The sequence below is a fragment of the Silene latifolia genome, chromosome 9, assembly GCF_048544455.1.
Source record: "Silene latifolia isolate original U9 population chromosome 9, ASM4854445v1, whole genome shotgun sequence".
Lineage (NCBI taxonomy): Eukaryota > Viridiplantae > Streptophyta > Magnoliopsida > Caryophyllales > Caryophyllaceae > Silene > Silene latifolia.
Window position 1 is genome coordinate 11802812 of NC_133534.1, and position 18963 is coordinate 11821774.

Below are 18963 nucleotides of genomic sequence, written 5' to 3' on the forward strand. Positions count from 1 at the left end.
TAGGAATGAGTGGAAGTAAGCTAAATCAAGCCTGAATCGTCCTCCGGAGGCAACTTTTGGGAAGCTTTGAAGAAGGGAGCTCGGATTTAACCACCTCGGGATGCGTGCCTGGAGTAAAGAGCTGATTTGTAGAGAGAAAGAAGCCACTACACAGCTCAACCGGTCGATCGACCATGCTGCACAGTCGATCGACCAATGAAGTACAGCAGACGCTACAGTTCTGAAGTGACCAGTCGATCGACCATTCTGACTGGTCGATCGACCAGTCTGCGAGCTGATATTGATTTTTCATTTTAGACTTTTAAAAGCCCAACTTGTATTAACTTTTGGCATCTTTTAATCAGTAGAACGCAGCAATTATTAGGTCATGCTTTTCATTACTCAAGAACTCAGTTTTTTAGATCTAGCTTTGGGAACGGAAAACCTCGAATTCGATTACTTTGTTCATCGTTTTAATTAGTAAGTTTTTATGCAACTTCTTTCTTCCTTAATTCCTTGTTATTTCAATTCTTGTTTTTATCAATTTAATTTCAGCAATTTCAGTTATGTCGAATTTATTCTTTGTTATCAATTTTGCAATTGTTATAGTTTCAATCATGCATAGCTAATTTCTTTGATTGGGAACAAGGTGAGCCATGGCGAAAATTAGGATTGTTTTGTAGTATGAATTCTTCCGTATCGTTCTTGTTGTCTTTTGATAAACCCTTTTACTAGATTGAAAGATTAGTAATTAAAATTATCATTAGATTGGAATTTCCTTTGAGCGAAAGCTTTCAGAAATTCTTGGGAATTAGAAGACCGTAAGGTAATTTTGAGCATTGATCGAAAGGCTTGCTCGTACTCCCTGAGACCGTATTGTAGGACATCTACTACTTTACCGACCTAACCTTAGCCATGGTGAACCGAAGTTCCCGATCTTCTGTTTTATTTTGTTGAGAAATTCTTATTTTACCAACTAGTCAAATTAGTCAACCAATTTCAAAACTCCCCCATTAATTGTTACTTTTATAGACTGAAATAAGCAAATAGAATTGATCTTGTCTCTCTGTGGTTCGACCCTTACTATCACTAGCTATAGTTTTAGTTTGGAATTATAAATTTAATTTTGATACATCACGACGGGTATCAGGTGTTCATAGGGATCTGGAGTAAGGTGTGAGGGTACGTATTAGGAAGCTCTTTTGATCGAAAACCTAATCCCGCCCGCCTCCATAGCGGCCTCTACTAATGAATATGGAAGTCATCTATACTCGATATGTTGTCGATTTATATGCATGCAATGCAACATCCAACGTTTTAGTCCTAGCATGTGAGAATTAATTAAGTCGGTTATCACGTAATTTAACATACAGTTGAGTCGATGTGGAAATTAGATTCATTACATGTGAAAACATACAAACAAATAATAAAATAAAATACAATAATTGAAAATTACAATAATTACATTGGTTTGATGATTTATGTCGAAAATACATTTAAAACGGAAGATTTTAGAAAAGAAAGAATAAATAAACGAACAGATTATTGGCGATAATACGAATAATAGTTAATTAAATACGTAATTAATAAACTAGGTCAAAGCAGAAACAGGATTTCAGGGACAGAACTCAACCAGGAACAGGCGCAGCAGAGCTGCATCCCTTGGAAGAGGCGCAGCAGTCACTGCGTCTGTTCCTTGGCTCAGTTTTGGTTGTGAAGCCGGAATTGCAAATTGTTAACGTTCGTTGGTAATTCTAATGATTGATTATATTATTGGACTCGGATGGAAGTGATTAACAGATTATTTACATGTGATTAAGTCATAAAAAAACGATAAAATAAGAACGAAACTAATTAGTACGAATTAATTACAAGATTGAAAGGTTAATTACAAATAAAAATTAATTAGGTTAAACAAGTTGTTAATGACGAATTAATGATGGTGAAGATAAACAAAAGATGAAAATATATCAATGACGAATTCCAGAGACTCAATATCGATGAATCGAACCTCTAAAAAGCCGAATTGAATTTAATGACGAAAACCCGCAAATATGAATTATAAGGGATTTAAGTCGGGAGATTAAAAAGATGAATTAAATAATAATTTACATGTTAAAAATTATCATACTAGAAATTATCGTGGTAATGAACAATGAACAATTGAAAGAAAAACAAAAACAGTCGGACGAACAAGAGACGAAGGAAGAAGAAAGGAAGCAGGAACTGCAGCAGCGTCAGGATATTTGTCCCTTCGAAGAGGCGCAGCAGTTGCTGCGTCCTTTCTCGACGTTTGTCTCCTGATAATCCGTAAAAAAGGTTTGAAGCAAGGTTTTACAAATTGGTTTTAAGAATATTTTCGACATAAATCTTACAATGATGATTACAATAAAAAAATAACAATAATAAAATAGGGATTTACACCCTCAGACTTACATGTTTGACAAAACAAGATTAACTAAGTTAACGTTTAGTGATGCTCGACTCGAATGTACGACGAAAGTGCCCTCTAGGAGGAAATAAACAAGATTGATTAAAGTTGATTGATGTGGAGTTGGTCAAATTGGTCGGTCATGCAAAACGAGGCTGGTACTCATAAAGATCCGAGCTTACGTGGTCGAAAGTTCAAGCACGTAGACGCCAAAAAGTATGAACGTGGTCTAGAATGCAAAGGGAGAAGAGAAGGGCGGACACTCGCGTGAGAAATATGTGAGACCGAAGGTCTCTATTTATTCTAATCACACAGAGGAAATTAGGGTTTTCGGAGAAATTTTGGAAGTGAATCTCTAAAAGATACGAAAAATACGCAGAAAAGGACTGAGGAAGAGGCGCAGCAAGCACTGCGTCTCTTGGAAGAGGCGCAACACCTGCTGCGTCTTTTCCTCAGTGGTTTCCTCCTGCGGAAGAAAGATTTCCGTGTTTCTATTATGGAATAGCGGATTAATCTTATTTCCTTAATATTTTGTATGAATATTTCGGGATATATTTTACCAAAGATTAAAAGATTGGAAAATAGGGAATAGAAATATCCGGAACATTCCAGAACATTCTGACTCGGCATTTTAAACGGTTATTAGAAAATGAAGACGGTTTGTGACCCAGACTCCAAATGTACTCTAATTACTGTCAAAACGACCGTATCGGCGCGTAGATGACAATTATGAGGTAGACACAAGTGTTTGAGCTATCACCTGATGATAAACTTACGAACTGTCATAAATCGTTCCGCGTACCAAACATGCGGCCCAATCATCACCGGGTGGTTTGCGGGATGTGCAGAAATGAGGTATCTACAGAGCCCCCACTTTGACTGAGGCTTGGACAAGACGAAAGTCAAAGTATAGCCATCAGGTCAATCAGAGATTGCAACCTGGCGACTATGGCGACACGAGGTGGCTCAAGGGGTCTGAGCCAAGGACCTGTCGTCGGGAACATTTTAGAGTCTGTCGACTACCGGGGAGGGTCGTTTAAAGTCCATTAGACTACGTAAGGAGGCTCGCCAGCCATAAGAAGAGACCATACCTGAAATTCCTTGACACTTCAAGGGGAAGCAAAACACGATATTGAAAGATAGGCAGCAGGACGTAGTAAGGAACCGCTGGGAGAAATCTGCTTGGGTCGGCTTCAAACAAACTTCGGCTAAACTCGGGGTCGATGTTGATCTCCACGTGTTGAGATGGACGATTGTCTGTCCGTGTGCTCTCGTTGAGAGAACATAATCGGGAACTGATCTCCATGTCTCGAGAGGGAAGATTGGCTGTCCGTGTACTCTCGCTGGGGGAACATAAATCGGGAACCGATCTCCATGTCTCGAGAGGGATAATTGTCTGTCTGTGTACTCTCGATGGGGGAACAGAATAGAGGTGTGTCGAAACACCTGTCAGAGAATATTCGCTCGTTGTGATAAGCAAGGTCTTGGTAACATAGCGCGGTAGTTTGCAGTTGTCTCGGAAATGCGGGCCTGGGCGAAGAATAAGCATCTAATGGACCAAATATACGATATGGCATCGAGGAAGAGGCGGACCAAAGATGGGCCCACAAATAACAAACTTATAACGAATCTTCGAAAATTAATTTGGAGGGAAACTGAGGAAGAGGCGAAGCACCTGCTGCGTCTTTTCCTGGGTGTGGTTTTTCTGAGTAAAAACTTGATGAAACACGGGATTCATTCATAATTTCGAAACATAAAACCTCAAATACTCTCTCAAATTTCAACCATTTCTCGCCAAAATTTGATCAAAAGCTTGCATTTGCCATGACTAATCGAGGTATGTATATTATTTTTGCATTAATCTTCTGTAATTGATCAAATTGGATCGACAAATTAGAGTTTCCAACCCTAAAAATGTCGAAAATTTGGGGCTTTTCCCCCAAACGATTTTGCCTTGCAAAATTGACCTTGTAAATGGCTAATTGGTAGAATAAGGATCATAACCATGTATTTGTTTCGAATTTTTGTTGAGTTTTAAGCATTTGAGTGAAATTGTGACAGTCTCACAGCTAAACCGTATATTGCTTCAAAAATAGCCTTAGGATTGCCCATTTGTGACGAAACTTGATATTTGGAATCCTTGTATGATGGGTAAACTTCCTACCATTTCGGAATTTTTATTTGTGACTACTTTTTCAGGACACTTTTCTAAGGCATAATCGTCGTTATAACGAAATGCTGTCGAAATTCCGACTCGACCCCATGACTAGGCTTCAATCTAGGCTTGACTTGACTTGACCCATACTATCACATGAGTAGACGGGTTTGTGAGAAAATGTGGCCAAAGATGGCGATAAAAGAGCGACTTCGGAGCTTCGAAAACTTGAAAATCCCCTAACTAGGGCTTGTCGTCATTTGACGCGGCCTAAATTCACTTTAATCTTGCAGGTGATGAGGCATCTACGTCAGGGAGAGCTCCCATGGACATGGACACATCTCTTGACCCTTCTCATTCACTCGAGGAGGCGTTAGCGCATGCTTTCATCGTTGCGGCGGCAGCTGCTGAGGACGAGGTCGTCGAGGAGGCTGTTGAGGAGGTAGAGGTCCCGAGGCGGGCCAACGTTGGACGAGGTGGTCGCCGGCTGAGGGGAACACCATAGTGGGCTGAGACTTGGGACAGCAGGCACATCTTTTGGGCTGCAAAGGGTCACCTGTCCTACAGGACGGTGAAGAGCTTGGTAACTCGAACTCATCACTCTTCATTTATCTTCTTTCATTTCTTATTGTTGCTACCCCTTTCCTTCTTCATTCAAGCTAAAGATAGCACTTGTTTCGAATCAAAATAAGAGGTCGGGAACATCAGGTCATTCTCGGGCTACATGACGGCGATGGGGTGCTACGAGAGACTGTCAGCGGAGGAGCGAGCCATCATCGAGCGAGGAGCGTTCGGTGCCTTGGTGCAGGCTTGGAGGGACATCTCGAGGAGGAAGCTGCGGGCTAATCTTAGCCTGGTCCGAGCTTTCCTGGATCGGTTTTGGGGCACGACCTCCACCTTTCACATGCCTTTCGATGATGTTGGGGTCACGCTGGAGGATTACGGCATGATTTCTGGCTTGCCGTATGGGACTGAGGTTGTAGAGTGGCCGAAGACAGCCATGAGGGTGGACTCGGCTGAGGCTAGGAGATTGATCGGCTGGAATTTGATGCCGAAGGCAGCTGCGGTACCCGGGTTGGTGCCTATTTCTTACGTCCGGGATTATTTTGCGGGAAAGACCCCGACGTCGGTGGTGATCGATGAGAGGGAGACGACTCCTCCTACCTGCACTGTAGAGCAGAGAGTCCATTTGTGGCTCTGATGGTTATTGTCTTCGATCTACCTCGGAGACAAGGGAGAGAGGCTGTTGACGAAGCTTCTTCCCTTCCTTTCTGACTTGAGCGACCTATGGCGTTGGGACTGGGTCACTACTGGCTTTGCGGTCCTCATTCGCTATATGAGAGCCATGGTTCGTCCGGAGCTGATGGAGAAGGGGACTTCTCCTGCTACTGTTGCCCCTGGACTGTTGTTGGAGGTATGAACCTTCATCTCATATCATGAAAGATCATTTCCTTTTCTTATCGAATCGCGAAAGATCGTTATGGATTATCTTGTCTTGCAGGCGTGGGTGTACTCCTACTTTCCGAGCCTCGCGCCTAAGAGGACGGAGCCAGTGGAGAGAGCTTATCCCGTTGTGAGGGATTGGGTGATATGTTGCACGAAGAGCCAGCGTTCCTTTCACAACGTCTGTCAACAGGACGTGAACGCTCTACAGCTGGACGGCGTGAGTGCTTCGCCTTTTGTTGTTTGCATCTTCATTACTTTATTTTAGAATTGATCATAAGAATGACCTCTTGTTTGCTTTTCATAGTGGGTGCCTAGGCCTTGGGTGGACTACGCTGGCGCTCCTCCTTTTGTGGCTGAGGTCCTTTGACCTAGGAGCTCGAGCCGGTTGTTTCTTAGGACGTCGATGGGTCCCGTGTGGTACTTGGGAGAGCGTTTGGCTCGTCAGTGCTTTTGAGATGTTTTGACTGTTCCCATCGATCCTCCTCGGACGATGTTCAGGGAGCCATCCGATGCTGATAGAGAGGCAGACTTGGCAGGCGTCGGTGGTGACGCCCTCCTTCTTCCTGGCGAGGACTACTCGGCGTTCCTCTACGGGAGGTTGGTGTACTGGCAAGTCGTGGTAAGTGTTTTATTCTTCTTTTTATTATCTTGAAAACATGATGAATGATCATCGATTAATGGAAACCATTTGGCTTTGTAGGAGGTCGAGGTGGCAGGCATCGAGCCCCCAGAGTACCCCGAGACCCTTGAGTACACCGACGCGACGGGGATGACGACGATCTCTGAGCTGCGCGACTTTGGCGTGGCGGTGACGGATGTTGGCCTGGACGAGTGGCAGCATCTTATTCAGAGGGTAAGTTCTCTGATTTATATAATTTTGTGTAAGAACACATTTGTTTGAATTTGTCCAATCATTGAGAATCCTTGTTTATTGGAATGCAGGGGGCGCCATCCCGGTTCGTGGCTTTGTGGAGGGTAGCCAACCGGCTGCGGGCTACTGCCATCGAGGCACTTGTTGGAGGTCGAGGACGTCAGGTATGAACCTTCTGTTTACTTCATTTTTGAGCTTTCAAACTTCCTTTATTGCTTGAAATGATTGACATGAGCCAGTTGTTGCATTTGCAGGGGGAGAACGACCTAGAGCAAGAGCTAGCCCAGTCCCGGGAGGAGACAGCTCGACTGCTGAGGGAGCTAGAGGTCCGCGACACCGAGATTGCTACTCTCGAGGCGAGAGTTGCTGAGCTAGGCGGCGACCAGCAGTAGTTTGTTTCTTGTTATTGTTTTTGGCTGTACTTTGTATATTTTTGTACATTTTTAGGACCTTCATTTTGGACTTTCGGATTTTGTTTCGGACTCGAGCCCCCAGTTTGGCATACATATTCCCCTTTCTGGTTGTATATATGACGGATTGAGTGCCTTTGCTGCTGGGTTGCTTTGTTTGTACCTGCAGGTTAGCTTTGAACAGGTTTGGTAGATGACGGTTTATGTCGTCATGCTGCCGAAATTTACACAGAAATTCACATAGAATATACATTTGTACATATAGCTTGAATTAGCGCAAGACATAGACTCGAAAATGCAAAAAAATTTGCTGAAAATGACCGGACGGTAGGGAGGGTTACCCCCTAAAAAAAGAAAAAATAGAAACATATAAGTTTGAAATATGGGATGGGAGTAAAATGATTCCCAAAAAAGAAAATTAAAAAGAAATGGATAAGTATGAATAAATTAAATTGGTGAAATGATTCCCCAAAAAAGAAAATTAAAAAGAAATGGGTAAGTGTGCTAAAATGACGAAAATGCCGATATTGTCTCGAAATACGTGCCCGTAGAATTAGGAAACGCGAAACATGGTAATTTGACGGATTTACCAAAATAATAACCCGTATGAATAGAAAATTATTCTTTGAGGAATTAGGAAAGATCCAACGCGGACAATCACAGAAATACAGCTGAGGAAGAGGCGCAGCAGGAGCTGCGTCCCTTTGAAGAGGCGCAACAAGTGCTGCGCCTGTTCCCCAGTGTGTCCGTCCTGAGAGATTTTTGGAAACAGCTTTTAGTATAAATAGAGACGTCGGGGGAGGTTTTATTCACATAATTCTTCCATCTTTCCTCCGTCTTATTACATAAAAATCTCTAATTAAGCATACATCATGAATACTCTTAAAATCCGTCTGAAAGAGTGGACAAATGAGTTCTCCAATGTGGAGAAACACGATATGGGTGCCTATAATTTTGGATCGATTCTGAGCTTGAAGCTGATTAAGGTAGTTAAACCGTTCCTGGATGCTTGTCTTGAGTATTGGGACCCGAATTATCGCGTATTTGCCTTTCCTGGAGGCGATATTTGCCCATTTCCCGAAGAAATTGCTGCGATCGGCGGTTGGGACCCGGAACATTTGCCTGCCACACCCTCCACTTCTCAAGGGTATAAGAACAAATTCAGATATTTGCTTGGGTTGACGAGAGCCGAGGTTGACCGTCTTGTGACCTCAAAAGGAGTGCGAATGTTGGATTTCATTGATCGATTCATCAATAGGGCAGATCCCACTATTTCTTATGTTGCCAGGCGTAGGGCATTCGGGTTTTGCCTACTGCATTTATATGTCCTTCAAGGGCATGTTGATGAGGATTTGAGAGGTGATTCTCGTTACTTGAGCTTGATTGAGCAAATGGAGCTGCGCAGGAGCCCAGCTTGCCTGTGTCTAGGAGACATCCGGTTGGGGTTAGATAACAGGAAAGCCAACCACGACCTTCGTTATTTAGGAAGTCCCATCATTTTGCAGGTAAAAGAACCAAATTCTTTTTCTTTGTTTTTTTTTTTTCTAATTTTTTTTCTAATTTTTTTTTCTAATTTTTTTTCTAATTTTTTTTCTAATTTTTTTTCGTTTTTTTAATGCCTGCTTTTGGTAGGTCTGGCTTATGGAGCGTCTACGATTGATCGAGCCCCCAGTTAATGTTCCTGCTTATCATGCTCGCTCAATTGCAATGAGGACTAGGCTATACATGGTGGACTTTACTCGAGTCTGCAACTACTGGGAGAACAAACAGAAGAGTGATGATGGTCCCCTGATTAGATGGATCGTACCATGGTGGCATCTCAAATCTGTCACTGGAGTATCGTCCTTGGATCCTACCCGATCGGTGCGCGTTCCTGGCTTGTAATTCATGATATGCATCTTCCCGGAGAGGTTGATGAGGCAGGTTGGATTGAAGCAGACGATTCCAAAGCTTGATACTGTCCCGCAGACCGCTATGGCGCTTACTACCGAGAGCCGAAGAGAATGGGCCATTAAGTGGGCTCAAAGAAACATGTGGTTCTTGAACTCTTCTGTTAGTGCTCTATGGGTATCAGATTCCTACATGCGGTGGAGGAAAGCTATCACTCCGGAGGAGCGCAAAATATTGAGGAAGCGCGAGCCTGTTGACAACAAGGTTCGCGATGTAGAAAAGGAGAAGGAGAAGCATTTGACTGAGGGAGCGGAAGAAGCCGGGTTCCGAGTTGTTCATCCTTCGAAGAAACCGAGGACTTCTCTTGTCGTGGAAATGGTGATTGACAAGAATGGGAAGGCTAGACCACGAGAGAGACCGTTGGCGATTAGATCCGAGGTAGCGCAAGAGCGCCCGGCTCGAGGTCGAGACAAAAAATATGATAAAAATGACAAAGGCAAAGGGAAAATGGAAGAATAGCCTAAGCCTTTATTATTATTATTATTATTATTTATTTGTAATAAGAAGGTGGGGTTTTTAGAATCCTAGCATATTTTTCTAGCATTATTTATACGATGTGGTATATTATTATTATTAAAGGGAATGAAATAAAAAAGGTTAATTGGTTATGAAACCGTTGTGATTTTCTATTATTATCCTTGTCGAATTCTAAATGCATTTGCAAATGTCCTTCGATTTACATTGAAAATAAATAATGGGCTGTATCCTGTGAAGGATTGCCTACGTATTCATTTTAAAAATGAAATCAAACCCTTGCGCATAGTTCAAGTAAATGTAAAAGAATATTTGTTCTAAGCAAGAGCTTGTAATGAACTTAGAAAATAAGCATGAGCTTTATACTTACTCCTAAAGTGCAATTCAGTTTATTTGATGATACGAGGATGACAAATTGTCAAAATGCAAGAGCAAGATGACATCAGCTTTATTTTAGCTTGGCCAGGGGCCGTTTATTTCGTGCCACAGGAGCGACACGTGAGGTCACGCGAGGCGCGTTTTTTGTTCCTATTCTAGGCATAGTAACGTTTCAATTGATCGAGGTTTGTTGGGTTGGCAAATTCATTCCCATCTAGGTCTGTTATTCTAACCGCACCCCCTTGGAAGTATGGACTTGACTATAAATGGTCCGGCCCAATTGGGTTTGAATTTTCCTCGTGGATCGACAGGTAGAAGAGCTCTAACTGATTTGAGAACCAAGTCTCCTTCTTTGATATTCCTTGTCTTAACCCTTTTGTTGAAGGCTCGTTTGATACGCGCCTGATATGTTTGCACATTATGTAATGCGAGTAGCCTACGTTCATCCAGGAGGATGAGCTCTTCATATCTATCCCTCTTCCAATCGACTTTTAGGATTTGACTTTCGAGTAAAATACGCAAGGATGGTATTTCTAGCTCGACTGGTTGTACAGCTTCCATGCCGTAGGTCAAATAGAAAGGGGTGGCCCCAGTGGGCGTCCTAACAGATGTGCGGTATCCCCATAAAGCAAAAGGTATCTTGCTTTGCCAATCTCGATAGTTGTTAATCATTTTCTTGAGGATTGTGACAACGTTCTTATTTACCGCCTCTACCGCGCCATTAGTTTGTGGTCTATATGGCGAGGAATGGTGATGCTTGATTTTGTACATGGCTAGCAATTGCTCAGTCTCAGCTTGGAAATGTGACCCGTTGTCACTAATGATCTCATGTGGGCAACCGTATCGACAAATGATATTGGTTTGTATGAACTTTGCCACGTTCTTGGGTGTGAGACTAGTGTAGGAAGCTGCTTCTACCCATTTGGTGAAATAGTCGATAGCCACCAGAATGAAACAGTGACCTCCTGTTCCGGCTGGGGTGATTTTTCCGATGATGTCAATTCCCCAAGCAGAAAATGGCCAAGGAGATGTCATGGTGTAAAGTAATGAAGGAGGGACGTGTTGCACATTCCCGAAGATTTGGCAATTGTGGCAATGTCTGACATATTTGATGCAATCGGATTCCATTGTGGTCCAATAATACCCCAAACGTGTGATTTTATTTGCCATCATGGGTCCACTCATGTGAGGGCCACATTCTCCCTCATGGACTTCTTCCATTACTTTCCGTGCCTGTGAATGATCAAGACAGCGTAGGATTACACCAAGAGGTGTTCTTTTGTATAACTCTCCTTGCATGAGAATGTATTGGGAAGCTAGTAAGCGTATAGTGCATTGTCCCTTTTTGTCCATATCCGGTGGATAGGTGCCGTTGAGTTTGAAGTTTAGGATTGCTTGGAACCAAGGTTCCTCTGTGATTTCTTCTTCATCTGTGATTTGGTGCACATAAGCCGGTTTTAACCGTCGTTCGATGCATAAAGGCATTTCCACTATGCTATCCGGCATATTAATCAAAGATGCATGTTTTGCAAGAGCATCTGCAAATTGATTTTCCTATCGAGGTAGGTGTAGGTAGGTTACTTGATCGAAGAATTGGGCAACTTGGTCTATTCTAGCATGATATGGTGTTAAGCGTTCACTTCGAATTTTCCAAGATCCCGTAATTTGGTTGATGATCAAAGATGAATCTCCATGTACTCGAAGATTCTTGATGCCTAAACCTACTGCTGCTTGTAATCCAATGAGACAAGCTTCGTATTCTACCGCATTATTTGTCACCTCGAAGTCGAGTTTGACAGAGAAATGAGCAACACTCCTATTCCAAATCCTCTTAAGTTCGAAGCCCCATCAAAATAAAGGTCCCAGGAGTCTACATCGGTTTAGAGTATGTCTTCATCTGGAAATGACCAGGTGTCTAATGTTTGTGCATCATTGATGGGATTTTCTGCGAAGAACTCGGCAACGGCGCGCCCTTTTATAACTTTCAGAGGTACATACTTGAGATCGAACTCTGAGAGCATCAAAGTCCATCTTGCTAGGCGTCCATTGAGAACGGGTTTCTCGAAGAGGTATTTGACATGATCCATTTTGGAGTATATTTTGACGGAGTAGCTAAGCATGTAATGGCGTAGCTACTTCGTTGCCCACACAAGAGCGAGGCACTTCTCGAGTGGTGTGTATTTGCACTCGTACTCCAAGAACTTCTTACTAAGGTAGTAGATAGCTCTTTCTTCTTTTCCTACGGTTTGGGCTAGCATGGCGCCCATGGCTGTTTTAGTTACCATGAGATATAAACCAAGAGGTTGATCTCGTTGAGGTGGGACGAGCACTGGTGGTTTTGCTAGTATTTCCTTGATTCGGTCGAATGCCTTCTGACAGTCATAATCCCACATGGTGTGATCTGTTTTCTTTAGCTTTTTTATGATAGGTTCACAGATCATGGTGAGTTTCGATATGAATCGACTTATGTATTGCACCTTACCTAGGAATCCTCTAACTTCTTTCTCTGTTTGAGTTTGCGGCATTTCGATTAGAGCTTTGATCTTGGAAGGGTCTATTTCTATCCCTCGTTGGCTAACAACGTACCCCAGGAGTTTACCAGATGTTACCCCGAATGCGCATTTTTGAGGATTGAGCCTCATGTTGTACTTTCGTAGCCTTGAGAAGAATTTGCGAAGGTTCACAATGTGCCCCTCTCTATCCTTGGACTTGACGATCACGTCATCTACGTATACCTCAACTTCTTTATGCATCATGTCATGTAAGAGCGTAGTTGTGGTGCGTTGATATGTAGCTCCGGCATTGATTAACCCAAACGGCATAACCGTGTAGCAATAGGTACCCCATTGAGTGACGAAAGTGGTCTTGTGCATGTCCTTTTTGGCCATCTTGATTTAGTTATAACCCGCGTACCCATCCATGAAGGATAACAACGCGTGATCCCTGTTGTATTATCAACCAATATGTCGATATGCGGTAGAGGGAAGTCATCCTAAGGACTTGCTTTGTTTAAGTCTCTAAAATCAACACAAACACGGATTCTCCCATCCTTTTTGGGTATGGGTACTATGTTAGCTACCCAGTCTGAGTACTCGGAAACTTTTATGAACCCGGCTTTGAATTGCTTATCGACTTCTTCCTTGATCATAAGAGCCCATTCTGCCCTCATTCGACGAAGCTTCTGTTTTACGGGTTTGAAACCTGGTTTAATTGGGATTATATGCACTGCGATATCCCCGTCGATCCCTGGCATGTCTTTGTAGGACCAAGCAAAAACGTCTTTGAACTCGTGTAGGAGGTCTATGAAACTGGCCCTTTCAGTAGAGGTCAAGGTAGTCCCTATCCTAAGTTCTTGGGGTTCTAGTTTGGTTCCTACGTTGATGGGTTCAGTGTTTTCTATTAATGGTCCCCTTTCCCCCTCTTGTAGTATTTCTTTGGCTATGTAGGGAGGTATTTCGATCGAGTCTGGGTCTAGGCCATCCTCAGTATCATCGTAAACAGAATTGCAATCATAATAACACGAAGAGTAAGCAGAACCTGATTTATTCATATTAAAGTTTGAGAAAAGTTGAAACAAAGAAGTCATCTGATCATTAGTCAATGGCGGTGATGCGTGTCTAAAATATGATGTTTCACACTTTATTCTACACGCATTTCAGAGCTCAAATGTGCAATATATGCCATTATTTCCCTATTTTCCTCTACTTTTGTGTTTTTGTCTATTATTGCAGAAATATGAAGAATTGAGCGGAAATTGAGCCGAATCCGTCCCTAAGTAATTAACATTGCATTTGACATGAAGTATTGACTCGAGGAATGAGCTTGGTGCGCGTTTCAAGGCCTAAAGATAGCAAAAGCATGGGTGCGTACGAGTTTAACAAGCGAAGAACTGCTTCTCGACATTGCAGCCTGCTTCAGATGGATATATCTCGAGTTCTAGACCTGATAATCGAGTGATTCCAATTGGAGGTGAAAGCTTATCCTCTTAGCTTTCCAACGCCGCGTAGAACGCCTGATTTGACCAAGGAACGAAGAAATGGCAGCTGTTTTAAGATCGGTGCGCGCTGCAGGAATCGTCAGAATGCAATTCTGTACAGCATCCTTGGTCGATCGACTGACCTACATGGTCGATCGACCAACTCACGGGCTCCAGAAGCTACTGTACACTGCAAGTTGGTCGATCGACTGACCCTTATGGTCGATCGACTGAACAACGGGTCTGACGAGAATTAAAAGATCGAGGAAACGCAAGCCCATTGTGTTTAGGTTTTGATAATAAGTGTTACGTTAGTTTGCTATATAACGTAACCTAGAACATCAGATTTATCATCAAGTTTTTATCGAAGTTTTACATCTAATTTTCATTCAAGTTTAGTAGACAGTTTTAGTTTATCAATAATTAGGGTTCAAGGATTAATTCGGGATTGAATACAATTCACTTTGGCATTCGCTTTGTTCTTTTCCTTCGCAATTCACACGGTATTCTCCTGTTTATTCTGTTATTTTGCTTTCGTTCATAGTTATCGAATTGCTAGATCAGTTCCCAAGCCGAATTGCCATCTTTTGTTAATTGTTTATTTTACCGTATTAATCATGAATTCCGTAGTTTTAATCTTTAATATTATTGTTGCCTTTAATTTCAGTATGAGTAGCTAATTTAGTCGTGCTAGGATGTAGGGGAATTATAGTGTAGGCGGCAATATATGAATGAACACGGCCTGATCGCGTGTCGGTCGATCGATCGATCGACATATTTGGTCGATCGACTGACCACGTGAGGTTTTATTTTCGTTTTAATTGTTTTAATTCTTTATTCGACGAATCGAGTGCACACGACTAGTTGAATGTTTAGGATTTGACTGACCCATTAGATCGAGAGATAGGGACAGTTGTTAGATCATCAATTAAAATGACTAAACTATGCTGAGATCGAAAGATAGGTAAAGTTTAGACCGTTAGTCACTTTTCAGGACGAAAGTTAGTATTAGTGATATTAGGGACCTATAGCGAGATCGAAAGATGCTATTTGTTAAGAGTGGACCGAGAGGACCTCTTTATTTCCCGCCTCATGTGTTTTGATTTAGACCTGTTTAGTATGCTGCCGCCGAAGCTATAATGAACCGATCATCCTTGCACCCCTTTTTATACTTGTCTTTTATCCGTATTTTGTTTATTGTCTTTATTTGCTGTTAGCTGTAGACCAAATCAATTAAACCCCCACTTTCGTTACCTTAGACTAAATTAGACAGCTATTAATTACATTCGCCTCCTTGTGGTTCGACCCTGTTACCACTAGCCTAGGTTAGTTTTAATAGGAAATTATAAATCTTATTTTTGGTACTCACAACGACGGGTATCAAATTTTGGCGCCGTTGCCGGGGAGGCAATTGTTCTAATTTTTGGTTGTCTTTATTTTAGTCTGTTTTTCGCCTCAAGGGAAGACTGAGTACCTTGAGGCAGTTCTTATCTTCTCCTTTAGTGTTGTTTATTTGCAGTACTTCAGGAGAGTCCACTCATGTTCCATTCTTGGGAGCAGCAGGTGGAGATTTGTGGGAGATGTGGCGCTGAGGGGCATGCTTCTGTTATGTGCCGAGCAGATATGGACCAAGTCTATGCCATCGGCATTATAAACAAGATCATTATGCGCCGCCACATCCGTGCTATCAGCAAGGCTTCCAAGAGCCTTCATATTCTTTTGCACCACCTCAGCAAGACCCTCTTCCTTCTGAAGAGAGTGCGGAATTGAAGTCTACGATGGAGATGCTTAAACTCCAAATGCAAGAAATGGCTGAACAGAGAGAAGCTTCTTTCAAAAGACTTGAGCTTCTCTTGGCTCAAGTAGCTGCCGAGCAAAATAATGATATGTATGACTCGGAGGATGATGATTTGGAGGATGATGAAGCGTCAATTGAAGACTTCAATGTTGTGCCACATGAAGAATTCGATCAAACAGATTTGTGTGGTCGAACGATTGACATTGCAGAAGGAAGAGCGGTCGATCGACTGGAACCAGTGGTCGATCGACCAGTTATGCTGGAGGAGGAAACTACTCGATCGAGTAGTGAAGCTGTTCGATTGATACCTGCAGCCTTGGGAATTGGTAAATCGTCACCAGCGCCTATTCCGGATGACGATGAGAAGGTAAATGAAGGCCATTCCTATCCGATTAGAGGTAATTCTACTCCTTTAGTCGATTATGTATACCTTCTTACTCCTTCTATTGAACCATTTGCTGCTGTAGGATTGACGCCTCCGTCCCAGTTTGGGAACAAATTGGAGGAACATCGCTTTGTTTCTCTTTCTACAGGTCTTGGCAAGTTCAAAGACCCCGGAGGTGAGTTGGGTGTTCCTAGCTTGAAGTCGGCACCTTGCCGGATATATGATCCAGGAGGAGGTCCTGATGAGGATATGCCGTCTAAGAAGAAGCTGTGCGCTGAGGTGAAAGATTGGGATCCGGATGCTGCGAGACGTTGTTGTTCTTCCGTCGTCTTGTTGTTGAGGCCGGGAGGAGATTTGACAGTTTCTGAAGCCACTGCGTTCAGTCAGAAGCCTAGTAGTGGGCCATACCGTGGCCGTTTTATTAGCTGATCACAAGTTTTATCAAAAACCTTCATTTTATTTGCTTTTAAACTCTTTTTTATTGCATTTGTGTGCGCGAGACTTCGCATTTAATTTTGTTGCTTAGGATTTTATATGCTTTAGACATTATTCTGGGTTTTGCGCAATTTTGGGCGCGTATTATTGTGCACTTGCAGGTTTTAAGACCTCATTAGCTCAAGTAATTGAGTAAATACGAAGAAATAAGGAGTACAAGAAGATATTTTCGATCGATCGATCGGCTACATTGGTCGATCGATCGAGTTGCACTTTCCAGAGCTACTGTTTCGACACATCGGTCGATCGATTGCCGTTCTTAGTCGATCGACCAAGGACGCTGCTGTACCTATTCACGACCTCTCCCCTGCTGTGTTTGGTCGATATGCGGACTTAAGGGAGTTTTCTATTCCGCTTTATTTTCCGTCCAATTATTTATTTCTTCTAATTTTCTCATTTGTGCACAAATTTACCGCTTCAAAATTGTTTTCTCAGTCTTATGCGTGGTAATTTCTGTCTTTCAGGTACTTATTAGTAGCATCTTTTGCTCATGAAACCTCCTAGCTCACGCTGGTTTGGGGAGGTTTCCTTTGCTGCGCTTAAAGTCTTGTGAGTTCCTGATTTCCACTTCATGTCATTTTTATTTATTTCTCGCAAATTCCCATTTCTCGTTTCTTCATTATATGATTTTGCACAATGGGGACATTGTGTGATTTGGTTTGGGGAAGGGTTTTGCGTCGCATATCATTTGCTTGCATTCACGTTTACATTTTTGCCTTGCATTGTTTATTTCGTTTTCATTATATACAGAAAAAAAAAAAAAAATTGAAAAATTTCAAAAATTTCCTTAAATTGCACGTTTATTTCAGCATATAGGTCGAGTCGGAACGATAGTATTTCAAGGATGATATTGCATTTGCATCTGTTTTGCCTGAGCCGTGCTTGATTGACATGTTATTAGTAGAATCACATATGCATATCTACGAGTTTTCATTACATTCTTGCTGAACTTGAGTCTTGACTTAGAAAATTGGCAAGCTACATCATATTTCTGAGGTTTAGAGCCTATAACTGGTGTCATCCATGACCGGTTTATTTAGGAATGTGAGTAGTACTCCTTATGAGGCATGTTTCCTTAATTTGCATGATTATGAATTCGATCTACTTAATACCTGTATGCATTCGGTTTGTGGTTAGTTGACACATGTGGTAGAGGTTTCCTTTTCTCATTTTACCCATAAGCTCCACACTGCCAAAAATATCCTTTTTTGTCCCATTTACTACATCCTACATTTAGCCTGTCCTTTGTCAAGCTAGTAGTTTAGTTTTCGGGTTTGTTACTTCGTTTTTGGTGGCATATGCTCATGTTTGAGATGTTGGTTGGGAAAATGAAAATAAAGGAGGAAAGAAAAAAAAGAAGTACAAAGAAGAAAAAAAGAAAAAAAATAGAAAATGATTCGAAAAAGAAGAAAAGAGTTTCTGTACTGTTCAAAGCAGTCGATCGACTGCTCATTCAGGTCGATCGACTGACGTGCGTGAAACAAAAGAAAGAAATCAATTCGCATAATTCAGTCTTTATCTTATGGCGATTTTTGCTCCCATGATTCATTTATTTCTTATGGGGAGTTAGTTGATTACTTTTATACCTGGAGATTGTGAGATTTGTGCTTGCTATAGCACCGTTTCGTTTGTTTATGAGAAAGAAGTTGGATGTTGCCATATGGTTCCGTTTCGGTACTAGCTTGATCACCTGTACCTCCACTTTTCCATAAAATGTTTTGCCTCTTCTTACCCATACCTCACATATCCCATATATACCTCGGCATGTGTCATGGTCATTTGTTGGTTGGAATGCATATGTACGGTTATAGAGATCATTTTCATATTTTATTGCTGGCATGTCTTCATAGGTCGTAGTTAGGTGAGTGTCACTACAAAATGAATTCTTTCAATCTTTTACATATTTTCACACGTGCTTATTTGAGTGATTTGAGCGACCCGCGAGAGTCCAATTTGATAAGTCTCTATAGTCAACGGTTCGGCGGCTTTTTAACGACTTTATAATTCGTTTGCATGATTCATACACTAGTTGATTGTTGGCTATGCATTAAATTGGTTTAGGCTTTACAGTTGTCAATTCGCTCTGAGATTGAACTCGTTCCTTTAGATCGAGTCTAGTTCTTGCTTGGGGACAAGCAAGGTTTGGTTTGGGGAGATTTGATGCGTGTCTAAAATATGATGTTTCACACTTTATTCTACACGCATTTCAGAGCTC